Source organism: Nerophis ophidion, linkage group LG07 (assembly GCF_033978795.1).
Source record: "Nerophis ophidion isolate RoL-2023_Sa linkage group LG07, RoL_Noph_v1.0, whole genome shotgun sequence".
In the NCBI taxonomy this organism is placed as follows: Eukaryota; Metazoa; Chordata; class Actinopteri; order Syngnathiformes; family Syngnathidae; genus Nerophis; species Nerophis ophidion.
In genome coordinates this window covers 72,700,793-72,724,085 of record NC_084617.1, presented here as the reverse complement: position 1 = coordinate 72,724,085, position 23,293 = coordinate 72,700,793, and the positions used below count along the sequence as shown (strand labels likewise).

At 39.7% G+C, this 23,293-nt stretch overlaps 1 protein-coding gene across 3 annotated transcripts in view; it reads left to right on the top strand.

The window, feature by feature from the left end:
- Positions 1–23,293, top strand: part of sema4c (sema domain, immunoglobulin domain (Ig), transmembrane domain (TM) and short cytoplasmic domain, (semaphorin) 4C) — a 317,114-nt gene that overhangs the window by 123,244 nt on the left and 170,577 nt on the right. For all 3 annotated transcript variants that reach the window (XR_009807601.1, XR_009807600.1, XM_061907083.1), the window contains exon 2: positions 8,014–8,102. The gene's annotated coding sequence lies outside the window, so the exon portion shown is untranslated. The remainder of the gene's footprint in view (positions 1–8,013; positions 8,103–23,293) is intronic.

Below are 23,293 nucleotides of genomic sequence, written 5' to 3'. Positions count from 1 at the left end.
ATCATGTTTGATCCACTATGGACTGGACTATCACTATTATGTTAGATCCACTATGGACTGGACTCCCACTATCATGTTCGATCCACTATGGACTGGACTCGCACTCTTAAGTTAGATCCACTATGGACCGTACTCTCACTATTATGTTAGATCCACTATGGACTGGACTCTCACTATTAAGTTGGATCCACTATGGACTGGAATCTCACTATCATGTTCGATCCACTATGGACTGGACTCTCACTATCATGTTTGATCCACTATGGACTGGACTATCACTATTATGTTAGATCCACTATGGACTGGACTCCCACTATCATGTTCGATCCACTATGGACTGGACTCGCACTCTTAAGTTAGATCCACTATGGACCGTACTCTCACTATTATGTTAGATCCACTATTGACTGGACTCTCAGTATTATGTTGGATCCACTATAGACTGGACTCTCACTATAATGTTCGATCCACTATGGACTGGACTCTCACTATTATGTTAAATCCACTATGGACTGGACTCCCATGATTATGTTAAATCCACTATGGACTGGACTCCCATTATTATGTTAAATCCATTATGGACTGGACTCTCACCATTGTGTTAGATCCACTATTGACTGGACTCTAACTATTATGTTATATCCACTATGGACTGGACTCTCACTATTATGTTAGATCTACTATTGACTGGACTCTCACTATCATGTTTGATCCACTATGGACTGGACTCGCACTCTTAAGTTAGATCCACTATGGACTGGACTCTCACTATTATGTTCGATCCACTATTGACTGGACTCTCAGTATTATGTTAGATCCACTAAGGACTGGACTCTCACTATTATGTTCGATCCACTGTAGACTGGACTCTCACTATTATGTTCGATCCACTGTAGACTGGACTCGCACTCTTATGTTAGATCCACTATGGACTGTACTCTCACTATTATGTTAGATCCACTATTGACTGGACTCTCAATATTGTGTTAGATCCACTATGGACTGGACTCTCACTATAATGTTCGATCCACTATGGACTGGACTCTCACTATTATGTTCGATCCACTATGGACTGGACTCTCACTATTATGTTAAATCCACTATGGACTGGACTCCCATGATTATGTTAAATCCATTATGGACTGGACTCTCACCATTGTGTTAGATCCACTATTGACTGGACTCTCACTATTATGTTAAATCCACTATGGACTGGACTCCCATGATTATGTTAGATCCACTATGGACTGGACTCTCACTATTATGTTAGATCCACTATGGACTGGACTCTCACACTATAATGTTAGATCTACTATTGACTGGACTCTCTTTATTATGTTGGATCCACTATGGACTGGACTCTCTTCATTATGTTAGATCCACTATGGACTGGACTCTCTTTACTATGTTAGATCTACTATGGACTGGAATCTCACAATATTATGTTAGATCCACTATGGACTGGACTCTCACACTATTATGTTAGATCTACTATTGACTGGACTCTCACTATCATGTTTGATCCACTATGGACTGGACTATCACTATTATGTTAGATCCACTATGGACTGGACTCCCACTATCATGTTCGATCCACTATGGACTGGACTCGCACTCTTAAGTTAGATCCACTATGGACCGTACTCTCACTATTATGTTAGATCCACTATTGACTGGACTCTCAGTATTATGTTGGATCCACTATAGACTGGACTCTCACTATAATGTTCGATCCACTATGGACTGGACTCTCACTATTATGTTAAATCCACTATGGACTGGACTCCCATGATTATGTTAAATCCACTATGGACTGGACTCCCATTATTATGTTAAATCCATTATGGACTGGACTCTCACCATTGTGTTAGATCCACTATTGACTGGACTCTAACTATTATGTTATATCCACTATGGACTGGACTCTCACTATTATGTTAGATCTACTATTGACTGGACTCTCACTATCATGTTTGATCCACTATGGACTGGACTCGCACTCTTAAGTTAGATCCACTATGGACTGGACTCTCACTATTATGTTCGATCCACTATTGACTGGACTCTCAGTATTATGTTAGATCCACTAAGGACTGGACTCTCACTATTATGTTCGATCCACTGTAGACTGGACTCTCACTATTATGTTAGATCCACTATTGACTGGACTCTCACTATTATGTTCGATCCACTGTAGACTGGACTCGCACTCTTATGTTAGATCCACTATGGACTGTACTCTCACTATTATGTTAGATCCACTATTGACTGGACTCTCAATATTGTGTTAGATCCACTATGGACTGGACTCTCACTATAATGTTCGATCCACTATGGACTGGACTCTCACTATTATGTTCGATCCACTATGGACTGGACTCTCACTATTATGTTAAATCCACTATGGACTGGACTCCCATGATTATGTTAAATCCATTATGGACTGGACTCTCACCATTGTGTTAGATCCACTATTGACTGGACTCTCACTATTATGTTAAATCCACTATGGACTGGACTCCCATGATTATGTTAGATCCACTATGGACTGGACTCTCACTATTATGTTAGATCCACTATGGACTGGACTCTCACACTATAATGTTAGATCTACTATTGACTGGACTCTCTTTATTATGTTGGATCCACTATGGACTGGACTCTCTTCATTATGTTAGATCCACTATGGACTGGACTCTCTTTACTATGTTAGATCTACTATGGACTGGAATCTCACAATATTATGTTAGATCCACTATGGACTGGACTCTCACACTATTATGTTAGATCTACTATTGACTGGACTCTCACTATCATGTTTGATCCACTATGGACTGGACTATCACTATTATGTTAGATCCACTATGGACTGGACTCCCACTATCATGTTCGATCCACTATGGACTGGACTCGCACTCTTAAGTTAGATCCACTATGGACCGTACTCTCACTATTATGTTAGATCCACTATTGACTGGACTCTCAGTATTATGTTGGATCCACTATAGACTGGACTCTCACTATAATGTTCGATCCACTATGGACTGGACTCTCACTATTATGTTAAATCCACTATGGACTGGACTCCCATGATTATGTTAAATCCACTATGGACTGGACTCCCATTATTATGTTAAATCCATTATGGACTGGACTCTCACCATTGTGTTAGATCCACTATTGACTGGACTCTAACTATTATGTTATATCCACTATGGACTGGACTCTCACTATTATGTTAGATCTACTATTGACTGGACTCTCACTATCATGTTTGATCCACTATGGACTGGACTCGCACTCTTAAGTTAGATCCACTATGGACTGGACTCTCACTATTATGTTCGATCCACTATTGACTGGACTCTCAGTATTATGTTAGATCCACTAAGGACTGGACTCTCACTATTATGTTCGATCCACTGTAGACTGGACTCTCACTATTATGTTAGATCCACTATTGACTGGACTCTCACTATTATGTTCGATCCACTGTAGACTGGACTCGCACTCTTATGTTAGATCCACTATGGACTGTACTCTCACTATTATGTTAGATCCACTATTGACTGGACTCTCAATATTGTGTTAGATCCACTATGGACTGGACTTTGACTATTATGTTATATTCACTATGGACTGGACTCTCACTATTATGTTGGATCCACTATGGACTGGACTCTCACTATTATGTTAGATCCACTATGGACTGGACTCTCACTATTATCTTGGATCCACTATGGACTGGACTCTCACTATTAAGTTGGATCCACTATGGACTTGACTTTCACTATTATGTTCGATCCACTATGGACTGGACTCTCACTCTTATGTTAGATCCACTATGGACTGGACTCTCACTATCATTTTAGATCCACTATGGACTGGACTCTTACTATTATGTTAAATCCACTATGGACTGGACTCCCATTATTATGTTAGATCCACTATGCACTGGACTCTCACCATTGTGTTAGATCCACTATTGACTGGACTCTAACTATTATGTTAGATCCACTATGGACTGGACTCTCACTCTTATGTTAGATCCACTATGGACTGGACTCTCACTATTATGTTGGATCCACTATGGACTGGACTCTCACTATTATGTTAAATCCACTATGGACTGGACTCCCATTATTATGTTAGATCCATTATGCACTGGACTCTCACCATTGTGTTAGATCCACAATTGACTGGACTCTAACTATTATGTTATATCCACTATGGACTGGACTCTCACTATCATGTTCGATCCACTATGGACTGGACTCTCACTATTATGTTGGATCCACTATGAACTGGACTCTCACTATTATGTTAGATCCACTATGGACTGGACTCTCACTATTATCTTGGATCCACTATGGACTGGACTCTCACTATTAAGTTGGATCCACTATGGACTTGACTTTCACTATTATGTTCGATCCACTATGGACTGGACTCTCACTATCATGTTCGATCCACTATGGACTGGACTCTCACTCTTATGTTACATCCACTATGGACTGGACTCTCACTATCATTTTAGATCCACTATGGACTGGACTCTCACTATTATATTAAATCCACTATGGACTGGACTCCCATTATTATGTTAGATCCATTATGCACTGGACTCTCACCATTGTGTTAGATCCACTATTGACTGGACTCTAACTATTATGTTAGATCCACTATGGACTGGACTCTCACTATCATTTTAGATCCACTATGGACTGGACTCTCACTATTATATTAAATCCACTATGGACTGGACTCCCATTATTATGTTAGATCCATTATGCACTGGACTCTCACCATTGTGTTAGATCCACTATTGACTGGACTCTAACTATTATGTTGGATCCACTATGGACTGGACTCTCACTCTTATGTTAGATCTACTATTGACTGGACTCTCACTATTATGTTAGATCCAATATGGACTGGCCTCTCACTATTATGTTAGATCTACTATGGACTGGACTCTCTTTATTATGTTAGATCCACTATGGACTGGACTCTCTTTATTATGTTAGATCTACTATGGACTGGAATCTCACAATATTATGTTAGATCCACTATGGACTGGACTCTCACACTATTATGTTAGATCTACTATTGACTGGACTCTCACTATTATGTTAGATCCAATATGGACTGGACTCTCACTATTATGTTAGATCCACTATGGACTGGACTCTCTTTATTATGTTAGATCTACTACGGACTGGAATCTCACAATATTATGTTAGATCCACTATGGACTGGACTCTCATTATTATGTTAGATCCAATATGGACTGGACTCTCACTATTATGTTAGATCCACTATGGACTGGACTCTCACTATTATGTTAGATCCAATATGGACTGGACTCTCACAATATTATGCAATAATATAAGGAGTTTGACAGCCCTGGTTAAAAGTGTCAAAAATAAACATTTTAATGTTCACATCCATTATTTGTGATTTATTTCCTTTTCGCAAGGGAATTTGGTTTTTGAGGGTTTTTCAAAGGAGTTTTTACAAGTCACAATTTGCTTTGTTATGACTCAGTCTTTGCACAATTGATATTTTATTACATTTTCATCTCCGAAACCTCATCAATATTTATAGTCGAAACAGCACGATGCCATTAAACTGGAATTCCAGTAGCTTGTCTACGGACTTCAATGAGTGAATTATGATGGTTTCGGAGCTTTGGAACCCGAGCCGGCAAATATGTTCCTGACGGTGTCTGCAAGGCCCTTGGGGCTCCTATTGTGACTCATCTTGACGTGGTTCTGATCCTGGTCTCTGCTGGTGAGCACACCCACACGATCACTCGGTTATCCGATGTGCTGTGTGAACTCTGGGATCCAGTGTGTGTCGGCCTTAGGGGCTTCAGCATGTGTGTCATGGTTTGTGTGACCCAATCCAGCTATGTCGACTTTGAAGTGTAAATATATGATTTTTTTCCCTTTCCCTCTACTTTTGAACGAGCAAGAGGCTTCTCTTTATTGCTAATATTTATAAATAAATAAACGGGTTGTACTTGTATAGCGCTTTTCTACCTTCAAGGTACTCAAAGCGCTTTGACACTACTTCCACATTCACCCATTCACACACACACTGATGGAGGGAGCTGCCATGCAAGGCGCTAACCGGCACCCATCAGGAGCAAGGGTGAAGTGTCTTGTTCAAGACACAACGGACGTGACGAGGTTGGTGCTAGGTGGGGATTGAACCAGGAACCCTCGGGTTGCGCACGGTCACTCTCCTACCGCGCCACGCCATCCCTATAATATAATTGTCAAAAAAAACAAACCCTGCCTTGTTTTTAATCAATACTTGGGTCTACTATGCTACTGTACTTTAATGTTGGTGACTTGTTGACATGTGGTCGGGAACCATGTTCGCTAGGCCGCTCCGTTCCATATTAAAGCTTCACCTTCGGGAATGTAAACAAGGAAACACTGGGGCGGCATAGCTCGGTTGGTAGAGTGGCCGTGCCAGCAACTTGAGGGTTGCAGGTTCGATTCCCGCTTCCGCCATCCTAGTCACTGCCGTTGTGTCCTTGGGCAAGACACTTTACCCACCTGCTCCCAGTGCCACCCACACTGGTTTGAATGTAACTTAGATATTGGGTTCCACTATGTAAAGCGCTTTGAGTCACTAGAGAAAAAGCGCTATATAAATATAGTTCACTTCACTTCGCTTCACTTAAGTTCTAGAACTGACCAAATTAATGTTCAGTTTCCCATTTAAGTGCTAACGACGGTTGTGATAGTTCTTCAAATTAATGAATTCATAAGTCAGCATTATTTTACTTCTTAATTAACTTAACTTTGTTTATATTGAAGTATGTTGTATTGTTATTTTGAGAGCTTGTAATATTTTAGAGCAGGACTTTTGCCCCCCAGGGCCACATACTGACAAGTCGTGAATTGAAGGCCATCTTGAGGGTTTGGAAAAATGCTACAACAGATATTTATATTGAAAGACACAACTTTGTGTTTTAGATTTCAGCTTTTATCTAAATACATTTAGTTTTCTTACATTTTTACTGGTGTTTTTTTCCCCTTTTTATTGTGATAGTAGCGCTTATTAACACATTTGTTAATGCTTTATTTTACTTATTTCCTTTTTTAGGGTTTGAAACAGCCTTGATTTTGTATTTTGTTATTCACGCCACGTCCTCACTATACCTCAGTTCAAAAGTAAATAAATTTGTCGTATTTAAAATACACTACTTTTTACATTTTAGCAGACACATTAGGTATATTTGCACAAAGTGTCGGTATTGGACCGGTATCGCCGATACCAGCCTGAATTTGACTGGTATCGTACATAAAAAGGGGTTGGGGAGTATCATAACTTTGTTAAAATTGTAACATTACCAGCGGAGTGCTTGTTTCCCATTTACCATCCATATTGATCTTTGCTAGCGCAACTCAGGTGTATGATTGGCTCTGCTTAATCCGAACTGGTGCCATTTGCTTGTTGTAACTGTCTCAATTATTTAAATATCGATATTTCAAACTCTAAATCTGATAGTAAACATGTCGAACTACTGTGTATTAAATTTATACATACCGTCGTGCTTATAAGTTTACATACCCTGGGAGAATTTATGACTTCTCGGCCATTCTTCAGAGAATATGAATGATAACGCAAAAACCTTTCTTCCACTCATGCTTAATGGTTGTGGGAAAATTGTTCAAGGTGCTAAGAAAAATCCACAAATAATCTCAGTTGAAATACAGGACTCTTTGAAAAATTGTGGTGTGGCCGCTCCGCAAATATGTTTTAATATTTTACGGTAATGTGTTAATAATTTCACACATATAGCTGAGTATAAGTCGCAACTATGAAAAAAACTGTGACTTATAGTACGAAAAATAAGGTATATTCCAGCCTATACAACAATGGAATGTAAACTCGGATGTGACATCAAAGGACTATATCAGATATGTCATCATCAAATGGACATGTCTCGAGACTTCACTCACTACCCCTGTTTTTTGTTCCCTTCTCTTTCAGGTCAATGTGACCTTGGTGTGGATTGAGTCTCCCTGTTGGACGTGAACAAAGAAAGCTCGCAGACGCACTGGGGAGGAGAAGAAAAACAAGTAAGGGAGTGCAAACAGAACAAAGGGTGGAGAAGAAAAACATATCGGCATCTTTGCTGCTTGTTTGAAAAGAATCCAAGGGAAGAATAGATGGATGAAGGGAAGAAAAAGGAGGTGGTTTGTCGGTGTGTGTGTGTGTGTGTGTGTGTGTGTGTGTGTGTGTTCTGGCAATGCTGACTTAATGGGGACATCGCTCTGTTTACACAGTCACATTTAGGGGACTTCTGACGGTATGGGGACATCAAAACAGGTCCCTTTTTAAATGAGGGTCAAATCCATTCTGAAGATGCCTAACTGATTTTTTAACACATTTTTACATAATTACCTTAAATTATGTTTCACATTCAGAGTTTTCCATCCTTCTACGTATGGTAGTTGGAGTTTCAGACAACTTCATTACTGCTAAAAATCAGTTTTCAGTAATGTCACAGAAGATGCAGGATTTGCTTTATTATTTATGTGGTGAAACTTCCTGTAAGAGCATCTGAGGATCATATGATATTTGCATTTGAACTTTTTTTTTAAATGGTCCTCAGTAGTCACGTACAAATTTGTGTGAATTATGCAAAATTATTGCAATTTGGTCCCCATGAACCATATACCTCTTTTTTCCCCAGGGTCCCCAGTAAGTATGATCAGCACATTACTTCATCAATCCAGAGATTTAAAGATGTGTATGAGCTAGCCCAATTTTTTTCATGCCTCCACAACCCGTAGAAATGGTGGTCCCCACAAGTCGTGATCAAAATCTTGGCCCCTATTCCAAATGATAACCAGTGTGTGTGTGTGTGTGTGTGTGTTCTGGCTGTGCTTACTTAATGGGGACATCGCTCTGTTTACACAGTCACCATTAGGGGACTTCTGAAGATATGGGGACGTATGAAGATGCCTAAGTGCAGGATTTGCTTTAACATTTAAGTGGTGAAATTTCCTATTAGAGGACAGCTGTAGTGCTGTATTCTGAGGATCATGTCAAGTTTAGTTTGAACTTTTTTTTTTTAAATGGTCCTCAGTAGTCACGTACAAATTTGTGTGAATTATGCACAATTATTTCAATTTGGTCCCCATGAACCGTATTAACTCTTTCTCCCCAGGGTCCCCAGTAAGTATGATCAGCACATTACTTCATCAATCTAGAGATTTAAAGACGTGTATGAGCTAAACCTAATTTTTTTCATGCCTCTACAACCCGTAGAAAGTGTGGTCCCCACAAGTCATAAACAAAATCTTGCCCCTATTCCAAATGATAACCAGTGTGTGTGTATGTGTGTGTGTGTGTGTGTGTGTGTGTGTGTGTGTGTGTGTGTGTGTGTGTGTGCGTGTGCGTGTGCGTGTGTGTGTTCTGGCTGTGCTTACATAATGGGGACATCGCTCTGTTTACACAGTCACCATTAAGGGACTTCTGAAGATATGGGGACGTATGAAGATGCCTAAGTGCAGGATTTGCTCTAACATTTAAGTGGTGAAATTTCCTATAAGAGGACAGCTGTAGTGCTGTATTCTGATGATCATGTCATGTTTAGTTTGAACTTTTTTTTTTTAAATGGTCCTCAGTAGTCACGTACAAACTTGTGTGAATTATGCAAAATTATTTCAATTTGGTCTCCATGAACCATATTAGCTCTTTTTACCCAGGGTCCCCAGTAAGTATGATCAGCACATTACTTCATCAATCCAGAGATTTAAAGACGTGTATGAGCTAGCCCAAATTTTTTCATGCCTCCACAACCTGTAGGAAGGGTGGTCCCCACAAGTCATAAACAAAATCTTGCCCCTATTCCAAATGATAACCTGTGTGTGTGTGTGTGTGTGTTCTGGCTGTACTTACTTAATGGGGACATCGCTCTGTTTACACAGTCACAGTAGGGGACTTCTGAAGATATGGGGACGTATGAAGATGCCTAAGTGCAGGATTTGCTTTAACATTTAAGTGGTGAAATTCCCTATAAGAGGACAGATGTAGTGCTGTATTCTGAGGATCATGTCATGTTTAGTTTGAACTTTTTTTTTTAATGGTCCTCAGTAGTCATGTACAAATTTGTGTGAATTATGCAAAATTATTTCAATTTGGTCCTCATGAACCATATAACTTTTTCTCCAGGGTCCCCAGTAAGTATGATCAGCACATTACTTCATCAATCCAGAGATTTAATGACGTGTATGAGCTAGCCCAATCTTTTTTATGCCTCCACAACCTGTAGAAAGGGTAGTCCCCACAAGTCATAAACAAAATCTTGCCCCTATTCCAAATGATAACCAGTGTGTGTGTGTGTGTGTGTGTGTGTGTGTGTGTACGTGTGTGTGCGCGTGTGTGTGTGTTCTGGCTGTGCTGACTTAATGGGGACATCGCTCTGTTTACACAGTCACCATTAGGGGACTTCTGAAGATATGGGGACGTATGAAGATGCCTAAGTGCAGGATTTGCTTTAACATTTAAGTGGTGAAATTTCCTCTAAGAGGACAGATGTAGTGCTGTATTCTGAGGATCATGTTAAGTTTAGTTTGAACTTTTTTTTTTTTAAATGGTCCTCAGTAGTCACGCACAAATTTGTGTGAATTATGCAAAATAATTTCAATTTGGTCTCCATGAACCATATTAACTCTTTTTACCCAGGGTCCCCAGTAAGTATGATCAGCACATTACTTCATCAATCCAGTGATTTAAAGACGTGTATGAGCTAGCCCAATTTTTTTCATGCCTCCATAACCTGTAGAAAGGGTAGTCCCCACAAGTCATAAACAAAATCTTGCCCCTATTCCAAATGATAACGTGTGTGTGTGTGTGTGTGTGTGTGTGTGTGTGTGTGTGTGTGTGTGTGTGTGTGTGTGTGTGTGTGTGTGTGTGTGTGTGTGTGTGTGTGTGTGTGTGTGTGTGTTTTTGTGTGTGTGTTCTGGCTGTGCTTAGTTAATGGGGACATCGCTCTGTTTACACAGTCACCATTAGGGGACTTCTGACGGTATGGGGACGTATGAAGATGCCTAAGTGCAGGATTTGCTGTAACATTTAAGTGGTGAAATTCCCTATAAGAGGACTGATGTAGTGCTGTATTCTGAGGATCATGTCAAGTTTAGTTTGAACTTTTTTTTTTTAAATGGTCCTCAGTAGTCATGTACAAATTTGTGTGAATTATGCACAATTATTTCAATTTGGTCCCCATGAACCATATAACTTTTTCCCCAGGGTCCCCAGTAAGTATGATCAGCACATTACTTCATCAATCCAGAGATTTAAAGACGTGTATGAGCTAGCCCAATTTTTTTCATGCCTCCACAACCTGTAGGAAGGGTGGTCCCCACAAGTCGTGATCAAAATCTTGGCCCCTATTCCAAATGATAACCAGTGTGTGTGTGTGTGTGTGTGTGTTCTGGCTGTGCTTACTTAATGGGGACATCGCTCTGTTTACACAGTCACCATTAGGGGACTTCTGAAGATATGGGGACGTATGAAGATGCCTAAGTGCAGGATTTGCTTTAACATTTAAGTGGTGAAATTTCCTATAAGAGGACAGATGCAGTGCTGTATTCTGAGGATCATGTCAAGTTTAGTTTGAACTTTTTTTTTTTAAATGGTCCTCAGTAGTCACGTACAAATTTGTGTGAATTATGCAAAAATATTTCAATTTGGTCCCCATGAACCATATAACTCTTTTTCCCTAGGGTCCCCAGTAAGTATGATCAGCACATTACTTCATCAATCCAGAGATTTAAAGACGTGTATGAGCTAGCCCAATTTTTTCCCTGCCTCTACAACCTGTAGAAAGGGTGGTCCCCACAAGTCATAAACAAAATCTTGCCCCTATTCGAAATGATAACCTGTGTGTGTGTGTGTGTGTGTGTGTGTGTGTGTGTGTGTGTGTGTGTGTGTGTGTGTGTGTGTGTGTGTGTTTTGTGTGCTGGCAATGCTGACATAATGGGGACATCGCTCTGTTTACACAGTCACCATTAGGGGACTTCTGAAGATATGGGGACGTATGAAGATGCCCAAGTGCAGGATTTGCTTTAACATTTAAGTGGTGAAATTTCCTATAAGAGGACAGCTGTAGTGCTGTATTCTAAGGATCATGTCATATTTATATTGAACTTTTTTTTTTTTTTTAAATGGTCCTCAGTAGTCACGAACAAATGTGTTTGAATTATGCAAAATTATTTCAATTTGGTCCCCATAAACCATATAACTCTTTTTCCCCAGGGTCCCCAGTAAGTATGATCAGCACATTACTTCATCAATTCATAGATTTAAAGACGTGTATGAGCTAGCCCAATTTTTTTCATGCCTCCACAACCTGTAGAAAGGGTGGTCCCCACAAGTCCTGATCAACAACTTGGTCCCCGTTCCAAATGATAACCAGTGTGTGTGTGTGTGTGTGTGTGTGTGTGCGTGCTGGCAATGCTGACATAATGGGGACATCGCACTGTTTACACAATCACCATTAGGGGACTTCTGACGATATGGGGACGTATGAAAATGCCTAAGAGCATGATTTGCTTTAACATTTAAGTGGTGAAATTCCCTATAAGAGGACTGATGTAGTGCTGTATTCTGAGGATCATGTCAAGTTTAGTTTGAACTTTTATTTTTTAAATGGTCCTCAGTAGTCACGTACAAATTTTTGTGAATTATGCAAAATTATTTCAATTTGGTCCCCATGAACCATATAACTTTTTCCCCAGGGTCCCCAGTAAGTATGATCAGCACATTACTTCATCAATCCAGAGATTTAATGACGTGTATGAGCTAGCCCAATTTTTTTCATGCCTCCACAACCCGTAGAAATGGTGGTCCCCACAAGTCATGATCAAAATCTTACCACTATTCCAAATGATAACCTGTGTGTGTGTGTGTGTGTGTGTGTGTGTGTGTGTGTGTGTGTGTGTGTGTGTGTGTGTGTGTGTGTGTGTGTGTGTTTACTTAATGGGGACATCGCTTTGTTTACACAGTCACCATTAGGGGACTTCTGAAGATATGGGGACGTATGAAGATGCCTAAATGCAGGATTTGCTTTAACATTCAAGTGGTGAAATTCCCTATTAGAGGACAGATGTAGTGCTGTATTCTGAGGATCATGTCAAGTTTAGTTTGAACTTTTATTTTTTAAATGGTCCTCAGTAGTCACGTACAAATTTTTGTGAATTATGCAAAATTATTTCAATTTGGTCCCCATGAACCATATAACTTTTTCCCCAGGGTCCCCAGTAAGTATGATCAGCACATTACTTCATCAATTCATAGATTTAAAGACGTGTATGAGCTAGCCCAATTTTTTTCATGCCTCCACAACCTGTAGAAATGGTGGTCCCCACAAGTCATGATCAAAATCTTACCACTATTCCAAATGATAACCTGTGTGTGTGTGTGTGTGTGTGTGTGTGTGTGTGTGTGTGTGTGTGTGTGTGTGTGTGTGTGTGTGTGTGTGTGTGTGTGTGTGTGTGTGTGTGTGTGTGTGTGTGTAAAATGAGCCAAGAATGAAGAGAAATGAGAAAGTAAATATGCAGATGGAAAGGAAATCCATACTGCAAAAGGGGGAGGGTGGCACTTGTCAAAACAAGAGGTGGAAATTACAGGCAATTTCAGGTACCCCCGAAAAGAAATTATTGCGAAGTGCGGTGCATGAGCCGGCAGATGAGAAAGATGCGAACAAAAAGGCGAGGGGGGAGCGACAGAGAAAGATAAAGGCGGTGAGGGAAGAGACTGGATGGCAGAGCTGAAAGCTTTTTGTTTTGGAAAAAGTGGAGCTTGAGTGTGCGCGCATGTGGAATTCATGCTGGCACGTAAGTTTTGACCAAAGGGTATATGGAATTTATTTTCCGTTCAGGTTTTGAATACACCTGCTTGATTGTGAGACAAGTTTTGCACACACAAACACACAGCTAGAAACATACAAAAACACAACTAAACACATCATTCAAAGTCTATACCTTCAATAATTTTGGTTGTGCTTACCGACCTCAAAGCAATAGTGTAATGATAAGTGTGACCAGTAGATGGCAGCTACACATAAGAGATACGTGTAGACTGCACTATGATGGCAATTTGACTCAGGTAAACAACACCAACATTTGATATGTTCCATTGAAAATATACAACATTACACACTGCGCTCAAAAACAATCAAAATGTTTTAGTATGACTTTGGTAAGCTATGAAGCCACACCGCTTGATGAGCTTCAACATAGGAATATTATTATGGTGTGTGTATAAGGTAAGACATATTAGCTGACGTTTTGTTTTGCAATATTACGCAAAATCAACTTTTCTTACCTTCTGGTGCCTGTTGCATTTGGGATCTGCATAAATCTTGAAAAATTGCGCGCATCCGCATTTGTAGTCCTTGACGACACCGTAGTCGATAAGCTTCTTTTTTTGTTATGGGACATTCATCCTTTGCTGTTGCCATTTCTAATATTAACTAGTGTATAAAGTTGTTACTTATATCTGACAGTAAACTCACCATGAAAGCGCTAAAACATACCGGTGTAGTGTGTTTACATTATTCACATAAGGAAGTTTAGTTATTAGAGAGTTCCGGTCGAATGGTTTTTCATAGGACACATTTCCGGTGTTGTTTCTGGATGAGGAGATACTGCTCCGTTATCGATTGAAGTAAATCTGAATGTCATTGTGACGGTCTCAAGCCGTCGTTTTGCGGGTTCCAGGGACCACCAAGGTAGGACATGCCTTTTTAGCAGGTGTAGACTTCTTCATTTTTCCAAATAAGACAAGTCTCCTCCGTATAGCTTGCTCGCTCGTCGTCCGTCTCGGGCTCTCCTCCTCTCTCGCTGTGTGTCAGCTTCACTTTGGCTCCTTCCAGTCTCTACCCCACGTTCACACCTGCCGCCCCTTTTAACAGTGCGAGAGAATTCATTAATTGTATCCAGGTGCGCGATCACCGCCCCTGATCTCGAATGTGGCGTAGCTCCCGGCACTCCCCGCCTCGCCGCTCGCCATTTCCGCCTCTTCGCCGCCACCTTGGGTCGGGCTCCAGCGTGCCCTGCTGCTCTGTCAGACCGCCGGCTCCACCTCGCCACAGTCAATAAAACAGTTAGCTCCATCTTTTGACGCTTCTTCCCTTTTCATCCTTGCACGCTACACTGCTACAACAAAGATGACGGGGAGAAGACGCTGTCGAAGTTGAGCCACGTAAATAAGACCGCCCACAAGACAGTGCATTGAGAAGTGACTCTCAGAAATCGGCTTGAAGATGATCCGTAAAAAATAATGCAACATTTTGACCAAAGAAGCACCATTACATGTTAATAATAATATGACTCCTTTAATGCGCCTTATAATCCGGTGCGCCTTATATATGAAAAAATATCAAAAATAGGCAATTCATCTGTAATGTGCCTTATAATCCGGTGCGCCCTATGGTCTGAACAATACGATACATGTGCTGTTTGTCACCGATTCTGTTCATAACTTTTATGGACAGAATTTCTAGGCACAGTCAAGGCGTTGAGGGTTTCCGGTTTGGTGACCGCAGGATTAGGTCTTTGCTTTTTGCAGATGATGTGGTCCTGATGGCTTCATCTGACCGGGATCTTCAGCTCTCGCTGGATCGGTTCGCAGCCGAGTGTGAAGCCACCGGAATGAGAATCAGCACCTCCAAGTCCGAGTCCATGGTTCTCGCCCGGAAAAGGGTGGAATGCCATCTCCGGGTTGGGGAGGAGACCCTGCCCCAAGTGGAGGAGTTCAAGTACCTAGGAGTCTTGTTCACGAGTGAGGGAAGAGTGGATCGTGAGATCGACAGGCGGATCGGTGCGGCGTCTTCAGTAATGCGGACATTGTATCGATCCGTTGTGGTAAAGAAGGAGCTGAGCCGGAAGGCAAAGCTCTCAATTTACCGGTCGATCTACGTTCCCATCCTCACCTATGGTCATGAGCTTTGGGTTATGACCGAAAGGATAAGATCACGGGTACAAGCGGCCGAAATGAGTTTCCTCCGCCGTGTGGTGGGTCTCTCCCTTAGAGATAGGGTGAGAAGCTCTGCCATCCGGGAGGAACTCAAAGTAAAGCCGCTGCTCCTTCACATGGAGACGAGCCAGATGAGGTGGTTCGGGCATCTGGTCAGGATGCCACCCGAACACCTCCCTAGGGAGGTGTTTAGGGCACGTCCAACCGGTAGGAGGCCACGGGGAAGACCCAGGACACGTTGGGAAGACTATGTCTCCCGGCTGGCCTGGGAACGCCTCGTGATCCCCCGGGAAGAGCTAGACGAAGTGGCTGGGGGGAGGGAAGTCTGGGTTTCCCTGCTTAGGCTGTTGCCCCCGCGACCCGACCTCGGATAAGCGGAAGATGATGGATGGATGGATGTGCTGTTTGTACTTGGAGAAGGTTTTCTGGAAGTCCTGTGGGGAGTGCTCAGAGAGTATGAGGTATCGGACTTTTCTGATTGTGGCGGTCCGCTCCCTGTATGATCAGTGTCAGAGCTTGGTCCGCATTGCCGGCAGTAAGTCGGACACATTTCCAGTGAGGGTTGGACTCCCCCAGGGCTGCCCTTTGTCACCGATTCTATTCAAAACTTTTATGGACAGAATTTCAATGAGCAGTCAGGTCGTTGAACGGATCTGCTTTGGAGGCTCTAGGATTAGGTCTCTGCTTTTTGAAGACGATGTGGTCCTGATGGCTTCGTCCGGCCAGGATCTTCAGCTCTCACTTGATCGGTTTGCAGCCGAGTGTGGAGCGATTTGGATGAGAATTAAAGTACCTCAGAGTCTTTGTTCACGAGTGAGGGAAGAGTGGATCATAAAACTGACAGGCGTCTTGGTGCGGCGTCTGCGGTGATGCAGACCCTTTATTGATACATCGTGATAAAAAAGGGTAGACAAAGCTCTCAATTTCCTCTGAAATGTGTCGGGTCTCCCTTCGAGATAGGATGACAATCTCTATCATCCGTAAAGAAGCTGTTCCTCCACATAGATAGGAGCCAGATAAGGTGGTTCGGGCATCTAGTCAGGACTCCTCCCTGGGTAGGTGTTTAGGGCACATCCAACCGGTAGGGTACCACAGTGAAGATCCAGGACATGTTGGGGAGACTATGTCTCCCGGCTGTCCTTGGAACACCTGGATGAAGTAGCTGAAGAGAGGGAAGGCGGGGCTTCTCTGCTTAGGCTGCTGCCCCCGTGACCTGACCTCGGATAAGCAGAATCCGAGTTTTCTTTTCAAAATAATTGCTTTACATTATTATTATTATTATTTCTTTATCATTTCATAAAACCACCAGGGTTGTTCGAAGTATTCTCCATTGTATTTTATGTTTATACAATATTTCTTATCTAGAAGTTTTTTTTTAATAATTAGCATGTTGTATGTTGTGTGTGGGTCGCATTGCTGCCAAGGTCGTGTCCCGAAATTGCAGGATGAACAGCCGGAAGGAGCTGGGGGATAAGAAAGACATTTTAATTCCAAAACCAAGGCAAAACAACAGAGCGATTGTCGCTCGGAGCGCTGGTGAAGTCTAGTACACAAGTTGAATTAGCATAGCCTGGAACATAAACTTAAAACAGTCGCTAGTGGCGAACAAGAGACCCAGACTGAGTGGACCGCCAGGCAGGTTTGAATAAGGGGCGCGATTACTACCCCACAGGTGAAAACACTAATCACAAAGTAAATGCCGGTGCGTACTCTAAGCCAGTGGTCCCCAACCACCGGGCCGCGGTGTTTTTATTTATTTATTTATTTTTATTGTTTTTTTTATTAAATCAACATAAAAAACACAAGATACACTCACAATTGTGCACCAACCCAAAAACCCAATAATCCTCCCCCCCACTCCCCTCGATTGGTAACGGGCCACAGAAGAATATATATATATTTTTTTGTTAAATCAACATAAAAAACACAAGATACACTTACGATTAGTGCACCAACCCAAAAACCCCCCCTTTTTCATGACAAAAAAAATGAAACCCCACCCCCATCGGTTGGTTCCAGGCTGCAGAATAATTTTATATAAAAAAATGTTTTTCTTTTTTTTTATTAAATCAACATAAAAAAACACAAAGATACACTTACAATTAGTGCACCAACCCAGAAAACCGCCATTTTTCATGACCAAAAATGAAAAAAAAAGAATATCCCCCCGCCCGCCCCCACCCAACCCTCGATTGGTACCGGGCCGCAAAATATTTTTTCAACATTTTTTTTATTTTTTATTTTATTTTTATTAAATCAACATAAAAAACACAAGATACACTTACGATTAGTGCACCAACCCAAAAACCCCCCCTTTTTCATGACAAAAAAAAAAAGAAACCCTTCCCCCCCGCCCCCCATCGGTTGGTACCAGGCCGCAGAATTATTTTATATCAATGTTTTTTTTTTTCTTTTCGTTTTTTTTTATTAAATCAACATAAAAAAAACACAAGATACACTTACAATTAGTGCACCAACCCAGAAAACCGCCCTTTTTCATGACCAAAAAAAAAAAAAAAAAAGAATATCCCCCCACCCGGAAAAAAAAAGAATATCCCCCCACCCGGGGCACCCAACGATTGGTACCGGGCCGCAAAATAATTTTTCAACAATTTTTCAACAATTTTTTGATTTTTTATTTTATTTTTATTAAATCAACATTAAAAAACATAAGATACACTTACGATTAGTGCACCAACCCGAAAAACCCCGCTTTTTCATGACAAAAAAAAAAAATAAACCCCACCCCCAACCCCCAGCCCCCATCGGTTGGTACCAGGCTGCAGAATAATTTTATATAAATTTTTTTTTCTTTTTTCTTTTCTTTTTTTTTTTTTATTAAATCAACATTAAAAAAAAACACAAGATACACTTACAATTAGTGCACCGACCCAGAAAACCGCCCTTTTTCATGACCAAAAAAAAAAAAAAATATCCCCACCCCCGCCACCACCCAACCCTCGATTGGTACCGGGCCGCAACATATTTTTTAAACAATTTTTATTTTTATTTTTTTATTTTTATTAAATCAACATAAAAAACATAAGATACACTTACGATTAATGCACCAACCCCCCCAAAAAAACCTTTTTCATGACAAAAAAACAAAAGGAATACCCTCCCTCCCACCCCCACCCCCCATCGGTTGGTTCCAGGCTGCAGAATAATTTTATATAAATTTTTTTTTCTTTTTTCTTTTCTTTTTTTTTAAAATAAAATCAACATAAAAAAAACACAAGATACACTCACAATTAGTGCACCAACCCAGAAACCCGCCCTTTTTCATGACCCAAAAAAAAAAAAAAAAAGAATACCCCCCCACCCGCCCCCACCCAACCCTCGATTGGTACCGGGCCGCAAAATATTTTTTCAACAATTTTTATTATTTTTTATTTTATTTTTATTAAATCAACATAAAAAACACAAGATACACTTACGATTAGTGCACCAACCCCAAAACCCCCCCTTTTTCATGACAAAAAAAAAGAAACCCTTCCCCCCCGCCCCCCATCGGTTGGTACCAGGCCGCAGAATTATTTTATATCAATGTTTTTTTTTTTCTTTTGGTTTTTTTTTATTAAATCAACATAAAAAAAAACACAAGATACACTTACAATTAGTGCACCAACCCAGAAAACCGCCCTTTTTCATGACCAAAAAAAAAAAAAAAAGAATATCCCCCCACCCGGGGCACCCAACGATTGGTACCGGGCCGCAAAATAATTTTTCAACAATTTTTCAACAAATTTTTTGATTTTTTATTTTATTTTTATTAAGTCAACATTAAAAAACATAAGATACACTTACGATTAGTGCACCAACCCGAAGAAAAACCCTTTTTCATGACAAAAAAAAAAAAGAAACCCTTCCCCCCCACCCCCACCCCCCATCGGTTGGTTCCAGGCAGCAGAATAATTTTATATAAATTTTTTTTTCTTTTTTCTTTTTTTTTTTTTTTTTTATTAAATCAACATTAAAAAAAAACACAAGCTACACTTACAATTAGTGCACCGACCCAGAAAACCGCCCTTTTTCATGACCAAAAAAAAATAAAAAATCCCACCACCCGCCCCCACCCAACCCTCGATTGGTACCGGGCCGCAAAATAATTTTTCAACAATTTTTCAACAATCTTTTTATTTTTTATTTTATTTTTATTAAATCAACATTAAAAAACATAAGATACACTTACGATTAGTGCACCAACCCGAAGAAAAACCCTTTTTCATGACAAAAAAAAAAAAGAAACCCTTCGCCCCCACCCCCACCCCCCATCGGTTGGTTCCAGGCCGCAGAATAATTTTATATCAATTTGTTTTCTTTTTTCTTTTCTTTTTTTTAATTAAATCAACATAAAAAAAACACAAGATACACTTACAATTAGTGCACCAACCCAGAAAACCGCCATTTTTCATGACCAAAAATAAAAATAAAAAAAAGAATATCCCCCCACCCGCCCCCACCCAACCCTCGATTGGTACCGGGCCGCAAAATATATATATATATTTTTTTTTTTAATTAAATCAACATAAAAAACATAAGATACACTTTTTTTCTTTTTTTTTTTTTTTTTTTATTAAATCAACATAAAAAAAACACAAGATACACTCACAATTAGTGCAACAACCCAAAAAAAACGCCCTTTTTCATGACCCAAAAAAAAAAAAAAATCCCACCACCCGCCCCGACCACCCCACCCTCGATTGGTACCGGGCCGCAAAATAATTTTTCATAAATGTTTTTTTAATTTTTTTTATTTTTATTAAATCAACATCAAAAATTCAAAAGATACACTTACGATTAGTGCACCAATCCCCCCCAAAAAAACCTTTTTCATGACAAAAAAAAAAAAACCCTTCCCCCCACCCCCATCGGTTGGTACCAGCCCAAAACGCCCCTTATTTCATGACAAAAAAACTAAACAAACCCCCTATGGACATAAAACCAAACTTGCAAACTATGTCATGAATAAAGAAAACTTGGAACGAGAAAAGAGCATGAAAAAGAGCAGCATGGATCATCAGCATGAATAACAAAGGTGTGGAGAGGGTGACTGCCTGGCAACTACAGGCTTAAATAGGGGGTGACGTGATTAACAACAGGTGCGTAAGTCCAAATGAATCAGGTGCGTGACATGAGGACAGGTGAAAACTAATGGGTTGTCATGGAAACAAAGCAGGGAGTGAAAAAAACAGGAACTGACCAACCAAACAGAACATAGCCAAAATAAACATGATCACCAGGACATGACAACTGGTAGATTAAACAAATACATAACACAAGTGGAATAAAAAAGCTTACAGGTGAAATGTAATTTGGAAAAAGTTTTTTTTTTTCTTCAAAACTGTAATTACTCAAAACATAATATTGAATCAAAATAAATGTTTGTATGAATTATTGACCGATCCAACCAAGGCTCCGATTACTTCAAATCAAACATTCCACTATTTTTTGTGGAATATTTTGCTTATTTTGTGTGTTTGCCATACAAAAAAACTTAGTTTTCTTTGACAAAAAGAGAAGAAAACTAAAAACATTAAAAAAAAAACTTAAAATTAACGGATAGATGTGAAGTTGATGTAGACTTTAGAGATTTAAGCTTTAAATAATGTATGTATGCCCTTTCATGACCGAAGCACTTTTATACTGAAATAAATACAAACACCAACTTATTACATACAATTATAGAAAAAAAACTACCGGCAGTGGTAAAGTTTGGATCCATGAAGGAAAGAAGAAAGTGAATGAAGGTTTATAACCAGAGGTGGGTAGAGTAGCCAGAAATTGTACTCAAGTAAGAGTACTGTTACTTTAGAGATTTATTACTCAAGTAAAAGTAAGGAGTAGTCACTCAAATATTTACTTGAGTAAAAGTAAAAAATATGTTTTGAAAAAACTACTCAAGTACTGAGTAACTGATGAGTAACCTGTGTGTTTAACGATTACGGCAACAAATAAAACAAAAACAGCAACGAGCAAATTCAGAGCCAGGAATATCTCTTAAGCAACTAAAACAATAATATATATATAAAATTAGTACATTAAGATAAAAATAAAAATAAGGCACATTGAGCCACAATAACTTAACAGCACCATAGGCTCAGTAGGCATTTATTGATTGATTGATTGATTGAAACTTGTATTAGTAGATTGCACAGTACAGTACATATTCCGTACAATTGACCACTAAATGGTAACACCCCAATAAGTTTTTCAACGTTAATCAATTACTTAATAAATGACCAAGTCGAGGTGATCTACCTCATATATACATACACACACATATTATATACACACATATCTTATATATACATATATATGACACATTTACATATAGTATATAATTTATATTTATCTATTTTGCCGTTTTTGTTCACATGTTAAAGGTGTTTTAATGAATATACATGCATGTTTAACATATAGATTCCTATCTTTAATGAAGACAAGAATATAAGTTGGTGTATTACCTGATTCTGATGACTTGCATTGATTGGAATCAGTAGTGCTGATAACGTCCACGTTTTCAAATGGAGGAGAAAAAAAGTTCTTCTTTTCTGTCTAATACCACATGAAAGTCGTTGGTTTTTGGCATCTTATTTGTCCAGCTTCCATATTCGCTTTTATACACTTTACAAGAAATACATTGGCGGCAAACTCCGTAGCTTGCTAGCTTGTTTGCGCTTTTATTGTGAAGACAGGAACTGTGCGATCAGTCTTTAGGCTTTTGACGGGAAGTACGGTTGAAATAAAAAGTGTCTTTTTTCCTTTTCACTTTTGATTGATTGATTGAAACTTGTATTAGTAGATTGCACAGTACAGTACTTGTTCCGTACAATTGACCACTAAATGGTAACACCCCAATAAGTTGTTCAACGTTAATCAATTACTTAATAAATGACCAAGTCAAGGTGATCTACCTCATATATACACACATATCATTTATACACACACATATCTTATATATATATATATATATATATATATATATATATATATATATATATACACATTTACATATAGTATATAATTTATATTTATCTATTTTGCCGTTTTTGTTCACATGTTAAAGGTGTTTTAATGAATATACATGCATGTTTAACATATAGATTCCCATCTTTCATGAAGACAAGAATATAAGTTGGTGTATTACCTGATTCTGATGACTTGCATTGATTGGAATTATGGTGCTGATAACGTCCACGTTTTCAAATGGAGGAGAAAAAAAGTTCCTCTTTTCCGTCTAATACCACATGAAAGTCGTTGGTTTTTGGCATCTTAT